Genomic DNA, 15,387 nt, shown 5'->3' with positions numbered 1-15,387 from the left:
GGGTGGATCAGGCACAGATGAGACATAGTGTTTCACTCTCCCAGGATCGCAAAGGACAGTAAGAGAAGCTGTAAGGTCAGGATAAGGAGGCTGGAGCAGCCAGTGACACCTCTGCCTCTGCTGACCTGCATTAGACCTGCGTACGTACCAACTCTCTGTAAAGTGGCAGCCAACAACAGTTGTTTCATTCCTGAGGAGAATGTTACAGATGGCATAAATGTTAAGAGTTCAGACGCTGCTGTAAAGCTACTCCATGTATAAATCCTGATTTCACCACTGTGAGGCCCCGGATGAGGTACTTAACCTCTCTGGGCCTCAATTACTTCATTAATAAAATGGGAATAATAATAGCCTCTACCCTATAAGATGTCCATGAGGGTAAAACGAGAAGAATCCTGAGAAGAGGCTGACACCTAATAAACAGTAACTCACTTAGCCATTAGTTGTTATGCATCTTTCTGCGAAGAAAAAGCTTCATGGTATGATTGTGGTCACATAATCTCTAACCTCTGCAAGGTACATTACATTTGACAAAGCCCCATCACAGGCATTACTTCATTAATCCTCCTGCAGTGATACTTACAAGTAGGAAGGGACAGGTCCAATTTTCTTGATGAGGAAAATGAAGCTCAACGTCCTTAGAGAGGTTTCCAAACCTGCCCCCAGGTGGATGAGGTATTGATTCATTTGTCTGCTTCCCCACTGGAAACAACCAGCCCAAGAAGTCATACAAGCAGTAAGGAGAAAACAAGGTCACCCTGCTCTTCGGCAGTCCATCTTTATGCCCGGATCACACGCAGACTGAGGCCAGCACAGAGGAGCAAGAGCAACACCAGGGATGAAGAAGCTGGGGGCCAGTTCTCCTTAGTCCCTGCTTAAAAGTAAGATGCCTAGGACCAGGTGCCGTGGCTCACGCCTGTAATCTCAGCACTTTGGGAGGCCAAGGCAGGAGGATCGCTCAAGGCTAGGAATTTGAGACTAGCCTGGGCAACAGAGTGAGACCCACTCTCTATAAAAAAAATAGAAAAATTAGCTGGGCACAGTGGCACGTGCCTGCAGTCCCAGCTACTAGGGAGGCTAAGGTGGGAGGATCGCTTGAGCCCTGGAGTTTGAGGTTACAGCGAGCTATGATCATGCCACTATACTTCAGCCTGGGCAACAAAGTGAGACCCTATCTCAAAAAAAAAAAAAAAAAAACCAAAGGTAAGATGCCTGGAAGGACTCTGACCCCATTTCCCCCCATTCTTCCTCAACACAGCTTTTCTTTCTCCTTCTTCACCCTGTCTTCCTCTGGCCTTTATCCCCTAAGTTCAGCTATGATATAATTTTGGTGTGAACATTTTATATAATTTTTTCTTCCTCATTAACATTTTTAATGTTATTAAATTTTATTATTTATTAAATATAAGGATTCCCAAAGCTGTCCTAAAGGTACTCCTTACCACCATACATGTCTCTATTTTGGGTTTTTTTTTGCTTTTTTTTAATCTGCCTTTAACAGTTTGCCATACTCATTAGTCTGAATGAAGCCTGGCTTGTAGGGAGAGAGGAAGAAAGAATTAAATATTGGAGAAAAAAAAAATCCCTAAACTGAAGAAATATTTGGGTCTTCAAACTGAAAAGGTCATATCAAGAGAACAGATGTTTAAAAAACCAAACAAAAGACATTTCAAAGTAAAAATGAAACTTAATTCTTTTTTTAGTGAGAGCAGTAATTTAAAATGTAGGTTTATTTGGATATGAGAGATGTCTTCTGAATTTAATCAGAGTAGGTAATAATCCCAACATTTGATATTTCAATCTATTGCTTTAACTTTAGAAGAATATTTTAGGAACTATTAAATAATATATCTCATTTTAAAGAAAAATATATCTGAAGGTCAGAAATTCCTTACATTTCACTTTGGTTCTTTTTTCTTCTATTAAATTTAAGATAAATTAAATGTAATGCTTTTTACTGAAAATGTAATTGGTGGTAGACTTTGGGCCAGAGATAGACACCGTCTCCATATACAAGGAACCAGGTCTATTTGCCAACCCTAGCTGTTGACTCAAGTCAGAAAATGGACTAATTATATTTTCAGGTCATTAAGAGGAAATTCAGATGCACCCTAAACACCTAAGTTACTACCAGAAAAATAACTACAGAACTGAGGAAACTTTGGCTCTGAAAAAGGCGAAGTTAATGGGAGTTCTGCATAACTTGGTAAGAAAGAGTCCACTTTTTAGCTTAGTTAGTGAAATAAGTTTTCATGGGAGTGAGACAGCAGGATAAAAAGGTAACGTCTATAAACATCCCAAGAAGGAGTTACTATCCAATTTATTTGCTTTTTAATTAGGACCTTAGGTAGAGCTTTCGTCCAACTAGGACTGCTTGAGGCCAGTTCTAAGCATTGGGAAGGAAGGAAATTAGCCTACCTGAGGATTCTAACCTTTGGCTGGGAAACTCCTCCCACTGGACCCCCAGTGGTTCTCAATCCAGGCCAACCACCAGATGCCCTGGCCTCACCCCACACCCTCTGAAAGAGAATCTCCAGGGGCAGGATAAGCATGGGTATTTTTTTTTAAATACTCCACAAATTATTCCACTGCATAGAGGTGAAGTAACATGGGATGAAACTGTGTAATTCTCAAGGGCAGTGAGCTATCTTTTGGAGGCATCAGGGATGTTTAATGAAAAGTCAACTAAAATTAGAGAAAATTTCACATTCCTTACTTGCCAGACAAGGAACACAATCTACCTTTCTGAACATCAATTTCCTTGAGCACATCATATTACTTTTATGAAATCATCTATTAAAAGGAATTCAATAAAATAAAATATATATTGTTTTAAAACCTATAGAATTTCAGGCACCATAGAGAAAGATGTAGACATACCACACCCACTTCCTTGCCATGGAGGGTGCCACCTGGTTCTTGCCCGTCACTTTTTTTTTCCTATTTTTCTTGAGGGAGAAATAAACTAAGCCACAGAGGAGAGCAACCTTTGCTCAAGACAGCAAGGAAGAAAGAGGCATTTGCCTCTGGACCTTTTCTACATCAGCATTGCTGATTGCACCAGAGGGGCACAGCTGGTCAGAAGTGGTGGTGGGGTAAGGGGGAAAGGACTCACTGTCTTCCAAGGTTTCACTGAGACAGCTGAATGTCAGAGTCCTTGGAGGGAGCTTCGAAAGTCAGAGGAGACTGGAAACTGTCAGTCAGATCCTCACAGAGAGAAGCCAATAGTCCAGAGAGAGGGAACAGTGCCAACGCACCTGTTTCAACAGGCTTAGCGCAGTCCACTGTTACTCTATGTGACTTGGACTTTTATCGAAAAAGAACATTTTTTCATTTGAGTGCCATTGTCTGTTCTCCATGACAAAAGATGCCACTAAAATTTGTATGTCTCAACTGACAGGCTGAGATATGTATATTATATATTTTTGAGATTTTTTTTAAAAAAGCAAAGGCAGAACAATGTATATAATAGGATCCCATTTATATTTTTAAATTATATTTATGCTAAATCTGTATTTGTGAATGGACTCTTGGAGAAGATCTAGAAGGATCCAGAACATACTATTTACAAAGGTTACCTTCCAAGAATAGTAGAATGGGAAGAAAGCAGGTAAATAAAGGGGAAACCATTACTTTTGACTCGGTTTCAATTTTTTCAACATTTTGTTTTTGTATTCTAAATATCCCCCAAAGGTAAAGATGCTTTAACAAAAAAGAAGATAGCTATTAGCAACCAATGTCTTTCACCACAGGAATAATTTTTCTTCCTTGGAAACATTAAAAGCTATAAAGAGCAGAAATGTTGAGTATTCTATGAGAAAAAATCAGTATTTTAGATACAATTAGGAAAATGTCAGGAATGAGTAAATTCACACCTACTGGGTACAATGCACACTGTCTGGGTGATGGACACAATTAGAACTTTGATTCAAACTGTACAAAAGCAATTCATGTAACTGAAACATTTTGTACCCCCATAATATTCTGAAATAAAAAAAAATGTCAAGAACGAATCAACATTTTTATACTATGGCTATATCTATGCCAATAGTGTCTATATAGAGATGAACATTATAATGGTTGATAAAAATTACTAATGAATTATTTAAATATTCATATGCAAAAGAATGAAGCTGGATCCTTACCTTATGCCATTTACAAAAATGAAGCCAAAGTGAATCAAATACAAATGTTTGAGCTAAAACTATAAAATTTTCAGCAGAAAACATATGGGAAAAGCTTCAGGACATTGGATTTGACACCAAAAGTAAAAGCAACAAAAGAAAAAGTAAATAAGTTAGCCTACATCAAAATTTAAAACTTTTATGCATCAAAAGACACTACAAACTAAGTGGAAAAATAATGCAAAGAATGGAAGAAAATCTTTGCAAATCATATACCTAATAAAGAGTTAATATCCAGAATATTTGAAGAACTCCTACAACGGAACAACAAAAAAAACCTTAATTTTAAAATGGGCATAAAATTTACAAATAGTCAATAAGTGCATGAAATGATGCTCAACATCACCAATCATTAGGGAAATGCAAACTAAAACCGCTTCACATCCATTAGGATGTCTATTATTAAAAACTAAAAACAAAAAACAGAAAATTACAAGTGTTGGTGAGGATGTGGAGAAATCGGGACCTTTGTGAATTGCAGGTGAGAATGCACAATACAATGGTGTAGCTACTGTGGAAAACAGTAGGGTGGTTCCTCAAAAAATTACCATATAATCCAGAAATTCCATATGATCCAGTAATTCCACTTCTGTGTATATTCTGAAAAGAATTGAAAGCATGGACTCGAATAGACATTTGTACACTAAGGTTCACAGCAGCATTATTTGCAATAGCTAAAAGATGGTATATTCATCAGTGATCAGGGTTCCCCAGAGAAACAGGACCAATAGGATATGCATAGAGAGAGAGAGAAAGAGAGAGAGATTAAATCTACAGCATAGGTTGGCAGGCTGGAGCCCCAGGGAAGACTTGATGTTGTAGTCTCGAGTCCAAAGGCAGTGTGGAAGCAGAATTCTTTCTTCTTCAGTGGAAGTAAGTCAGTCTTTTCCTATTAGGGCCTTCAACCAATTGGAGGAGGCCCATTCACATTATGAAAGGCACATGAAAGCCTACTGATGTAAATGTTAACCTCGTCTAAAAAATACTTCCACAGAAACATGTAGAATAATGTTTGGCCAAATATCTGGGAACTATGTGTGGCCTAGCCAAATTGACACATAAAATTAACCATCACAGATAAAAACAACCTAAATCGCTCTATCAACAAATGAATGGATAAACAAAAGGTGGTACATACATACAATGGATTATTATTCATCCTTAAAAAGGGAGGAAATTCTGGCACATGCTACAACATGGATGAATCTTGAAGATATTTTGCTAAATGAAATAAGCCAAACATAAAAGAACAAACACATAATTCCACTTATGCAAGGTACTAGAATAATCAAATTTATAAAGGCGGAAAGTAGACTGATGGTTGCCAGAGGCAGAGAGGGTAGTATATGGGGAGTTATTGTTTAATGGGTAAGGAGTTTCACCTTGGAAAGATGAAAATGTTCTGGAGAGGGATGGTGGTGATGTTCGCACAACAATGTCAATGTACTTAATGCCATTGAATGTATACTCAAACATTGTTAAAATGGTAAATTTTATATCGATTTTACCACAATAAAAAAATGAATAGGCTTTACTATGAGCCAAACAATATGCTAAACGCTTTACATGGATTTTTCTCATGTAATGTCTATTAGTATCCCCTTTATAGATAATAAAGTCTCCTACAAAGAGTAACTTGCTCAAGGTCACACTAGTAAGAGTCAGATCTGGGATTCAAACTCTCACGGTCTGACTCCAATGTCTGTGTGCTTAGTCACTATGCTACACGGAAAAGAGTGACTACATTAAGGTAATGAGATAAAGAGCAAATTAAAATATTTTTCAAATATTATATTTTTTTGAGACAGGATCGATTGCTCAGGATAGACTTCGGTGGTGTCATCATAGCTCACTGCAGCCTCAAACTCTTGGGCTCAAGCCATCCTCCTGCCTCAGCCTCCCAAAAGGCTAGAACTACAGGCATGCAACACTACACCTAGCTAATTTTTATATTTTTTGTAGAGGCAGGGTCTAGGGCTATGTTGTTCAGGCTGGTTTCCAACTCCTGGTCTCAAGTGAACCTCCTGCCTTGGCCTCCCAAAGTACTAGTATTACAGGCATGAGCCACTGTGCCCAGCCTCAAATAATATTTTAAAGTTGATTCAATATTTAAAAAATTTAAGGAATGAATTTCTTAAAAAATGTCAAATCCAGACTGGGTATAATTATTAACTGTACACCTAAAATAGCCCTACATCAACCTTCACCATGAGAAGTCCTTATCCCCAAACCACAGCATCTCCAGAAATAAGATGAGAAACCAGAATGCCCCAGAAGCAGGAGTAGATTGTTTACCTGGCATCTGCCCCATTTTTCCACAAGTCTTGGGACATTTCATAGTTTATTTTTAAAAAATAAAAATACTGTGGTCACAAGTTCCTTTTTCCAAGGGACAGTCATCAACTGACATTTATTGAGTGTCTACTAGAAGACCAGGTGGGTTTTGTTCAAACAAATTGAAAAGACAGAGTGCTTGCCTGGAATGAGATCCATCAAATAAGTAAAATGTCTCCTGTGTCTACATGGACCACACGCTATAGACAAGATTTATGTTGATATTCTAGGCTGGGCACAGTGGCTCAGGCCTGTAATCCTAGCAGTCTGGGAGGCCGAGTGGGGAGGAACGCTTGAGGTCAGGAGTTCAAGACCAGCCTGAGCAAGAGCAAGACCCGTCTCTGCTAAAAACAGAAAAAATTAGCCAGGCATGGTGGTGGGCACCTGTAGTCCCAGCTACTCAGGAGGCTGAGGCAGGAGAATTGTTTGAACCCAGGAGTTTGAGGTTGCTGTGAGCTATGCTGACTACCACCACCACAAACAAGAAGAGCAGTCTTAGGTTTATTACCCCTAAAGCAGTGGTTAAGGTTTGGGCTCTGGAATTAAACTGTCTGGGTCTGCACCTGCCATTTGTTTACTGTGGAATCTTGGGCAAGTTTCGTAACCTGCCTGTGCCTCTGTCTCCTCAACTATTAATATAAAAACAGGACACAAATAGGAACCAACTCTCATATGGTTGCTGTTGAGGATGACATGCACTAAAACATGTAAAGCACTCAGAACAATGTCTGCCATGTATTACATGTTCAGAAAATATTAGTCAAAGAGGTAGGAAACAGCCTTCTGTGAGTAACAGACTGTTCCAGGGATGAGTGGAGAAAATAAGTGATCATCCAAGGGAAAAGGACGTTAGGAATCATTTCACAGATGATGGCACAGAGGGCCATATGGGCTCAAAGTCTTGCCTGAGGTCACACAGGTGGTCAACAGCAGTGCCGGGGCATAGCTCCCTGCCACAGAATAATACCCTCAAGGAAGAGAAAGCAAGAGAACTCCAAACTGACCCTCCACTTAGGTGCATATTACCAGTCTTAACTATTTCAACAATTGTAAATTATGAAGTTGTATGTATTAAAATGGGAATAGCTGATTCTAACAGCAGGATGAGAAAGAGCTACTCTGCACACAGTGTGTGGGGTGGGGTTTGAGGAGGGTTGTAACAATCACATCCATGTCAAAGACTTTAGGGCGTGGCCTGATAACCAAAAGTAGTCTGGGTAACGGCCCAGAGCACAGACCACTTAAGCAGAGGTCCAAGACAACCACCAGAGAACTGAGTCCAAAACACAGGGCGCAGACTCACTGCCCAGCCCTGTCTGCCCAACCTGCAGGCCCTGAATGGAGGTTACAGAAGCAATGGAGCAGATGAAGAGGGTATGACGGCAAGAGGAGAGACTGGACTCCAGACACAGATCATTCCAGAAACACCTCCACTGTGTAACTGCTGCCAGTTCAGCTCACCATTCCCCCACCAATCCACCTCCCAAGCCTCTCCTTCCTCATCAGGTGACTCATGCAATCCCCTCCTACTTCTCCACCTTTCCAGCCTTCCCTCCCACTAACCCCCCACGGATTATCCCAATGTCCCAGAGTCCCCAGGATAGTGCCACATTTCCAGCCACAGTGCCTTTGCCTCTGCTTCCCCTTCCTCCTAAAATGCCGCTGCTGTTCTGCAATCCCAACCCTCCCTCCCACCCCCAAACCACAACTGTTTGGTAAAATCCTTTCCCAGAAATGCCAACTCTTCCATGAAGCCATGCTCTAATCAGATGGTCTTTTTCCATCTCCTTCCAGATCTTTCTAAGACATTTGATCAATTCTATCACACTCCCCATTCAAAACTCTCTCTTCCTTTACATCCTCACACAGCACCTGGCTAGCAAGTGGTCGGCACTCAGTAAATACCAGTTGCTAAAAGAGAGGCCAGAATGGAAGCTGGGGAAATGGAGGTTCTACAGGGTAAGCTGAGAAGGAGGGCAATGAAGAGTGAGTATGACAGCAAAGACTTACTGTGTGTGCCAGAACTATTCCAAATGTTTCACATATATTAACTCACTTAGTCCTCAAGACAGCCCTACAGTAGGTGCTATTATTATCAGCACATTACAGAGGAGGAAACTCTCCACGTTACAGAGGAGGAAACTGAGGATAGGTTGAGTAACTTGCCCAAGGTCACACCGTGCGGTTGTGAACTGAACCACTCCAGCTGGCTCTTTCTATTCCTACTCTGCAACACTGTTCCTTCTAACCCACATCCCTGAAAACCACTTCAGCTATTCCACCCACTTGTGTGCATGACCTCTCTGAATCAAAAACACACTCTGCAACTTGAAATTATTGCACCAAATTCCCACCTCTGCTTTCTGAACCAGAAATTAGAGATGAATTCTGGCCAGATTTCCCATGACAGTAAATACCCTATGACGAAAGTCTCAAATCCAAAACATTGCTTAAACAGAGGGAATTATAGATGTTTCAGATGAAATGGGCCCCAGAGCCACTCACTTAGCTCAATATTTTTCATCATTCTATTTCTAAGTCCTGAAATATATACCAGAACTATCTGCAAGCATGCACATATAACAATTACTCTATTATTTTGATAGAATTATGGATTTAGGGAGGAGAGACAGGAGAGTGTAAAAAAAATTATGGACTTAAAATACAATTGTAAGGTTATAGATACACAATGTTGTCTGTCATATGTTTAATGTGGTTTTTTTAAAACAATCAAAAAGGAATTTGGGTCTCCCACTATGGATAAGAGAATATAGAAAGGACATATATTTGGATTACAATTACATCCAAGTTTAAGTGAAAATTGCAGCAATTACCTGTATCATTCAGGTTTTAAACAATTCATATTTAAATATACTAGTAACAGAAGCAAAAGTTGTGTTAATTCTGAATAAGTCAGATAATTTCCTCAATCTTCCAATCTTCCATCAAAATAGTCAGGGAATGGAGGATGGGTAAAGATTTTGGCTTTACAAATGTACACAGTGTTCTCACAAAAAGAAAACAGAAAAATAAATTTATCGGTAAAGTCAACTTTGGAGTTGGGAGAGGCTTACAACAGGATATCAAGTAAATTTCTGTTCCCAGGAAATTTTAAAATAGCATGTCAAAAAAAATTTTAATAGCAAACCAAAAAAATTAAATGAAATTAAGATGTCAGCAAAGCACAAGAGAAGGAAGCCGAGGGTCCAGTTTGTGGCAGCAAGTGATATTTTTCTCCCCTTGATAAAGAGAAGGCTGATGAGAACAGCAAAAAGACACAGGATAGAGATCACAGTAAGAGAGATATCCAGTACGTATCCAAAACTTACCCAACTTGATCTGTTTACTCAACACTTTATTTTCCCCACTTTGCCAGTTTAAAATCAAACAGCGGCTGAGCTTTTGTTGTTGCTCTTTGTGTTCTTTTGATCCCAGAGCCCCATGAAAATTAAACTGTGTGTTGCATGGGATCTGGCCCCGTCTCTCATTAGGGGGGGGAAAAAAGTTTTAAACTTGGGTCCCTGGTTGCCTCTTTGGCAAAGTGAATAAATAAATGGCTAGCAGGAGAGGACGTGGGGGACGTGCCCAGCGGACGTCGGGCTCGCGAAGGGGCCGCACAGTTTCTTAGCACAGCTGTCCAGATGTGCTTCATCTGGTTCCCCCAGCGAGGCACGAGCCTTGCCTGCCGCGGCTGGCAGAAGCCCCAGCTCATTGGTGGCCGTGGCTTCTCGCTTGCCACCGATTGGCCAGGCGGCCCGCCACTCCCGCGGACTTCGGGCCCGCCCCCACCCGCCCGGCCAGCTCGCTGCATCCTCGAAAGGAAGATGGAAGTGCCGCGCCGTCGCTGATGTGGCATTCGGCGGCGGCGGCGGCGGCGGCGGCGGCGGCGGCGGGGCCAGGAGGGGCCCAGGGCCGAGAGGAGGATTGTTAGACACCCAGGTCTTACCCTTGCCCGGGCCCCTATTATTCCCCTCCTTTTAGGCAATTTAGGCTGGTTCGCTTTAATAGGATCATTCCTATCCGTTTGGGGGCTGAAATTAAGGCGCGCCCGGCGTTCGCTTAAGCTCCCTGCATTTCCGAGTGGAAGAGGCTGGGGCTCTGGGCTGCCCACGCCCCCAGAGGCGTTCAGGCCACGCCCTGGAGCTTCACCTTCCCCACTTTGTCCCGGGAGTAAATTTTATAATAAGGTTCAAGTGCTTGCTCCTTAGGGACAGTATGCTTTTGTTGGAGGGAAAACCTTAATGAACCCGTCATTGAAGTCCTTATTAGCCAAAAATGTGGTGGTTTCTGCGAAGAAGCCCAGGGGTGGGTACAGGAATGGTTTGGCAGATTTAGTTGGTTTGCGTTTTTTGTTGAGTGATGGTGGTTATAGGAAAAGAAATGTCGCTTTGTTCTGTGAGAATTGAGAAAGGACTATACTAAACAATGCTTTGATCCTAGAAAAAATGGTTGAAGGGATAACTGGTTGGCTGATTAGTTGGTTGGGAGGGGAGGTGGGGAGGAGGGGAGAAGAGATCTGCAAATCAATTGGCATTATAATTTGTGGATGTTTTAAGAAACATGACCTCATTGAAATTTATTAAAGTGGCAAGAACCACACTCACTGGACTGCACACCACGGAAGGTGCCAGGCCCTGTAGTAAACAGCTTTTACCTGCACTGTTGTATTTAATTCTAACAACCACTTTATAAAGTACATGTTAGAATTCTATCTCCATTTCCAGATGAGGATATCAAGACCCAGAGCCTATCCCAGCGTGCCACAGATGTCTTCAAACATATGTGTGCAGTACTCCATCATGGGCACATAAATTCACCTGCCATTTGCCACCAGTGTGAGGGTCAGAATTTATTGTGAGTGCCTTTACCTTCTGATGTCCAAAGCTTTCACTACAAGGATCATGTTTGTTGGTGCATTCATTATCTATTGCTGTGCAACAGATTGCCACAAATTTAGTGACTGAATCAACATGTAATATTATCGCACAGTTTCTGAAGGTCAGAAGTCCAGGTATGGCTTAACTGGATTTTTTGCCCAGAGTCTCACAAGGTATCAGCCAGGCTGTGTTCTCATCTGCCGTCTCTACTGGATAAGAATCTGCATCCACACTTTCTCAGGTCATTGGCAGAATTCATTTCTTGGCAGCTATAAGACTGAGCCCTCAGTTTCTTTCTAAAGGTCAGCTAGAGGCTGCCTTTAGCTCCTAGACTAGAGTCTGCTCTCACACTCTCAGTGGCCACCCACAGTTCCTAAAAGCCACGATGTGGAGATCACTGGGAGCCATGTTAGAGTCTCTCTGCCACATTTGAGTATTCAGACAACTCAGTTTCCGTGGACCTAACTGCAATGTTCTCAAAACTCCATGAGCCCCTGGAAAAATTCAGGGGCCTGTTCACTAAGTAAAGTAGAGCTATGTGAGTGGAATCACAACACTCTGGTCCCTCTGGTAGTCAAGGAAACCCGAAAAGGAGCATCCTTTGAATGTGGCTCTTGAAAAGTAATCTGTGTTATGTGTTCAGCTTTCTGTTTCATTTGTAATATCACAGTAGTGCACTTTTTATCACAGAACCTATTCAACAATGGGCTGATAGTCAAGATATTGAGCAACCTTCCACACACATTACTATGAACAGGCATCTGGTATTATTGGCTATTGGAAAATCTACCAAAAAAAAAAGATTTTTTCTGCTTACAGGAAGATGGAGTAGACAAAAGTTTTCCATTTCTCCTGCTAGGCACAACTAAAAATCCTGGACTTTATATATTAACTAACATAAGAAGACTCTGAAAAGTTGAAAGAAGTCAGACCAGTGAGAAATCTAGGAAACTCAAGGAATAACATGATGCTGAGTTCCCTAAGTTTTCTTTGTTTTATTGTCCCAGTCTTGAAGCTAAAGAAGCCAATAACCAAATATGCTAATAGGCACAGACAGACAAAAAAAAAAAGAAAAGGAAGTCTCAACAGAGCCTGTTCTTTCTAGTCAAGGAAAAAGAAAGGGGCAGCCTAGAAAGATTTAAAAAAAAAAAATTTCTAGACAGTAAGGGCTCTACTCCAGCCAAACACCACAGAAAAAACTCTGGCCCCACTCACACTCACACTCACACCAACAAGGACCCAAGTGGGAATCCTAGGCTTCTACAATTTCCAGGCCATAACAAGGTGAAGATGCAAAACTCCTTAACAAAGTATTAGCAAACAGAATTCAGCAATGCATAAAAATAATTACATACCAAGACCAAGTGGGTTTTTTTCCCCAGGGATGCAAGGCTTGTTCAATATTCAAAAATCAATCAATGTAATCCATGATATTAATACTCTAACAAAGAAAAATCACATCAACATATCACTTGACATAGAACAAGCACTTGACAAAATTTAGCACCATAAAAATGCTGAGAAAAGTAGGAATAGAGGGGAACCTCCACACTTTGATAAAGAATATCTACGAAAAAAAAAAAGAATATCTACAAAAAACCTACAGCTAACATTATGTTTAATGTGAAAGACCAGATGTTTTCCATACATACTTTGTGATTCTATTTATGTAATATCCCTGAAATGATAAAATTATACAAATGGAGAACAGATTAGTGGTTCCCAGGGGTTAAGGAGAGGATGAGGTGGAAGGCGAGTGGATGTGGCTATAAAAGGGCAACTTGAGGAATCCTTATGGCAATGAAAATGTTTTGTAGTTTGACTGTATCTGTGGGATTCTGCTGGGATATTGTACTATGATTCAGCAGAATGTTACCATTGATGGAAACTGGGTAGTGAGTGCACAGGATTTCTCTGTATTATTTCGTACAACTGCATGTGCATCTATAATTAAAGAATAAAAAGTTCAATTAAAAAAAATTTCTGACCCTATCTCCTTCACCTCCTGTGAGTCCACACAACTTAGTGAGACAGTTTGGTCACTAAATGCAGCTCTCCCCAGAAAGCAATCATTTCTTCTCAGCCACTTCCTGGGTATGTTCTGGATGAAAGGGGCGAGGATTATACCAAAGTTTTTTGAAAATTTGAGACTCTGCCCTGACCAATCTTGGGCATGATGTTTCATTCTTTCTCTTAGTGGCACAGAACTAGGCCAGCTGTGTTGGCACACCCTCCAGGTGGCAGCCTGACCACCTACAATCTCTTGTTGGATTGACATGGTCCTAGATCATAAGGGTAATGAACGCTTAAGGGTTGAGTACCCTATTCACTGAGTCCTCCCACAGTAGCCTGTACTGGCTCAAGGAGGGGGACATAAGTGATCTCTGTAAACTTTATTAAAATGTGCTGTCCCTCTGGCATCTGGCCCTCTGGACAAAAGGGCTTGGTGAGAATAGGGGATGATTGGAAGAAAGGTGAGCTTGTAGCTATTGGAATGGACACGCTGATTCTGTAGAAGTAAAAGGAAAGCAAAAACACTGGCACCTGAGGAGGGAACACCTTAGACCCTAGGATATTTGGAGGAGGGAGGGACATTAGTGATCCTTTGACTTTCAGAAGTGCCCTTGGAGCCTGTCTTCCCATGGAAAACATCTTGATGCCACTCTCCCAAACTGTTGCAAGCACCTTAAATTTTACTGACTATAGTTCTGCCATCCTCTGTCAGATAGCTCTAACCACAGTTTGGAAGTCATTCTCCTTAACCTTACTAAAAAGTCTATTGGAAACATCAAAGGACAACCCCAGCTCCAAAGCCTCCCACACGAAATACCTGTCGACAATCATGAATGTTTTTTTCACTCCCACTCTCAGTCACCTCTTGGGGTGAACAAACGCCACTCAGCTAGTGGCGTGGACAAACAGGACAGAATGGACTGGCTACCTTCAGAGAGTATTTCCAAAAACAAGGACTAGCTTCAATTATTTTAACTTAACTGGGAACCCTCAGACTTACCAACCAGCCAGGAGTCCATATTGGAAGTACTGTCATTTGTACGCCTTCCCCACCGCCCACTGATATAGGTTCCACTAAGAGCCCCAACAATTGTCAATGACCCTGGTCTTTCTACGAGAACCATGTGTATCTCCCCAAGACTGTACTTCTTGAGTGGAAGCCAGACATTAACTTGCTTCCCTCCCAAAAACATAGTAAGTTACATCTTAGGAGTGATCATAAGAGACCGGCTAATGTTCGAATAAACACTACTAGTGGATCACGTAACTCTCAGACAACTGAGGAGATCTCTTTAAAAAATGAGACTACCCTTGGTTACTTGGAGAGGCTTCCCAGAGGGTAACTTATTACTTATGTTCATCCATCTGGCAGTTTTTTCTACAATAAGAGTCATCTAATTAGAAAAGATGATGCAAGATTTACACCTTACTTTAAATGATATCATCAATGACACCACTTTGGTCTTCAAAGGCATCCAGTCTCAACTCACTAGCCACTGTTGTTATAGATAATAGACTTTCTCCTTATAGACCAAGACAGAATCTGTACAACCACTAATACATCCTGCTAAATCTAGATTAATGCCTTGGGCCAAGTGGAAAGGTCAACACAGAAACGTAAGGTGAAAGCCACTTGCTTTCAAAGGTAGATTCTGATGGCTTATGGCATTTAAGCTAGTTTAATCCAGGAACCTGGGCAGGGAGGAAGGTGGGTTTGAAGTCAATATTGCAGGACTCCTGTTATTAGAAGTCCTGTTGATGGTAGCCTTAATTAAATGCTGTGTGATACAAATTAAAGGGATTTTATCCTGGCCCTTGTCAGTCAGATTAATCAGACTGACTGATGGAGTGGCATACCCTTGGGAAAATTTGCCCCAAGTGAAGATGGTATAGAAACAAGGGTGAATATTGTTAGAAGACAATTCCCCACTAATGTCTCAGGTTTCTGCACATCTCATCAACAGAGGCACTGATAGTCT

General features: G+C 41.2%; 1 protein-coding gene across 2 annotated transcripts in view; it reads right to left on the bottom strand.

The window, feature by feature from the left end:
- LOC105817185 (transmembrane protein 45A-like) overlaps positions 1–10,197 on the bottom strand; it is a 180,873-nt gene extending 170,676 nt beyond the window's left edge. For both annotated transcript variants that reach the window (XM_012652816.1, XM_012652814.1), the window contains exon 1: positions 9,848–10,197. The gene's annotated coding sequence lies outside the window, so the exon portion shown is untranslated. The remainder of the gene's footprint in view (positions 1–9,847) is intronic.
- Positions 10,198–15,387: the final 5,190 nt, after the last annotated feature.

The sequence above is a fragment of the Propithecus coquereli genome, unplaced genomic scaffold (assembly GCF_000956105.1).
Source record: "Propithecus coquereli isolate 6110/MARCELLA unplaced genomic scaffold, Pcoq_1.0 Scaffold40, whole genome shotgun sequence".
NCBI lineage: Eukaryota > Metazoa > Chordata > Mammalia > Primates > Indriidae > Propithecus > Propithecus coquereli.
The sequence above is the reverse complement of the archived record's forward strand: the minus strand, read 5'-3'. Positions and strand labels throughout refer to the sequence as shown.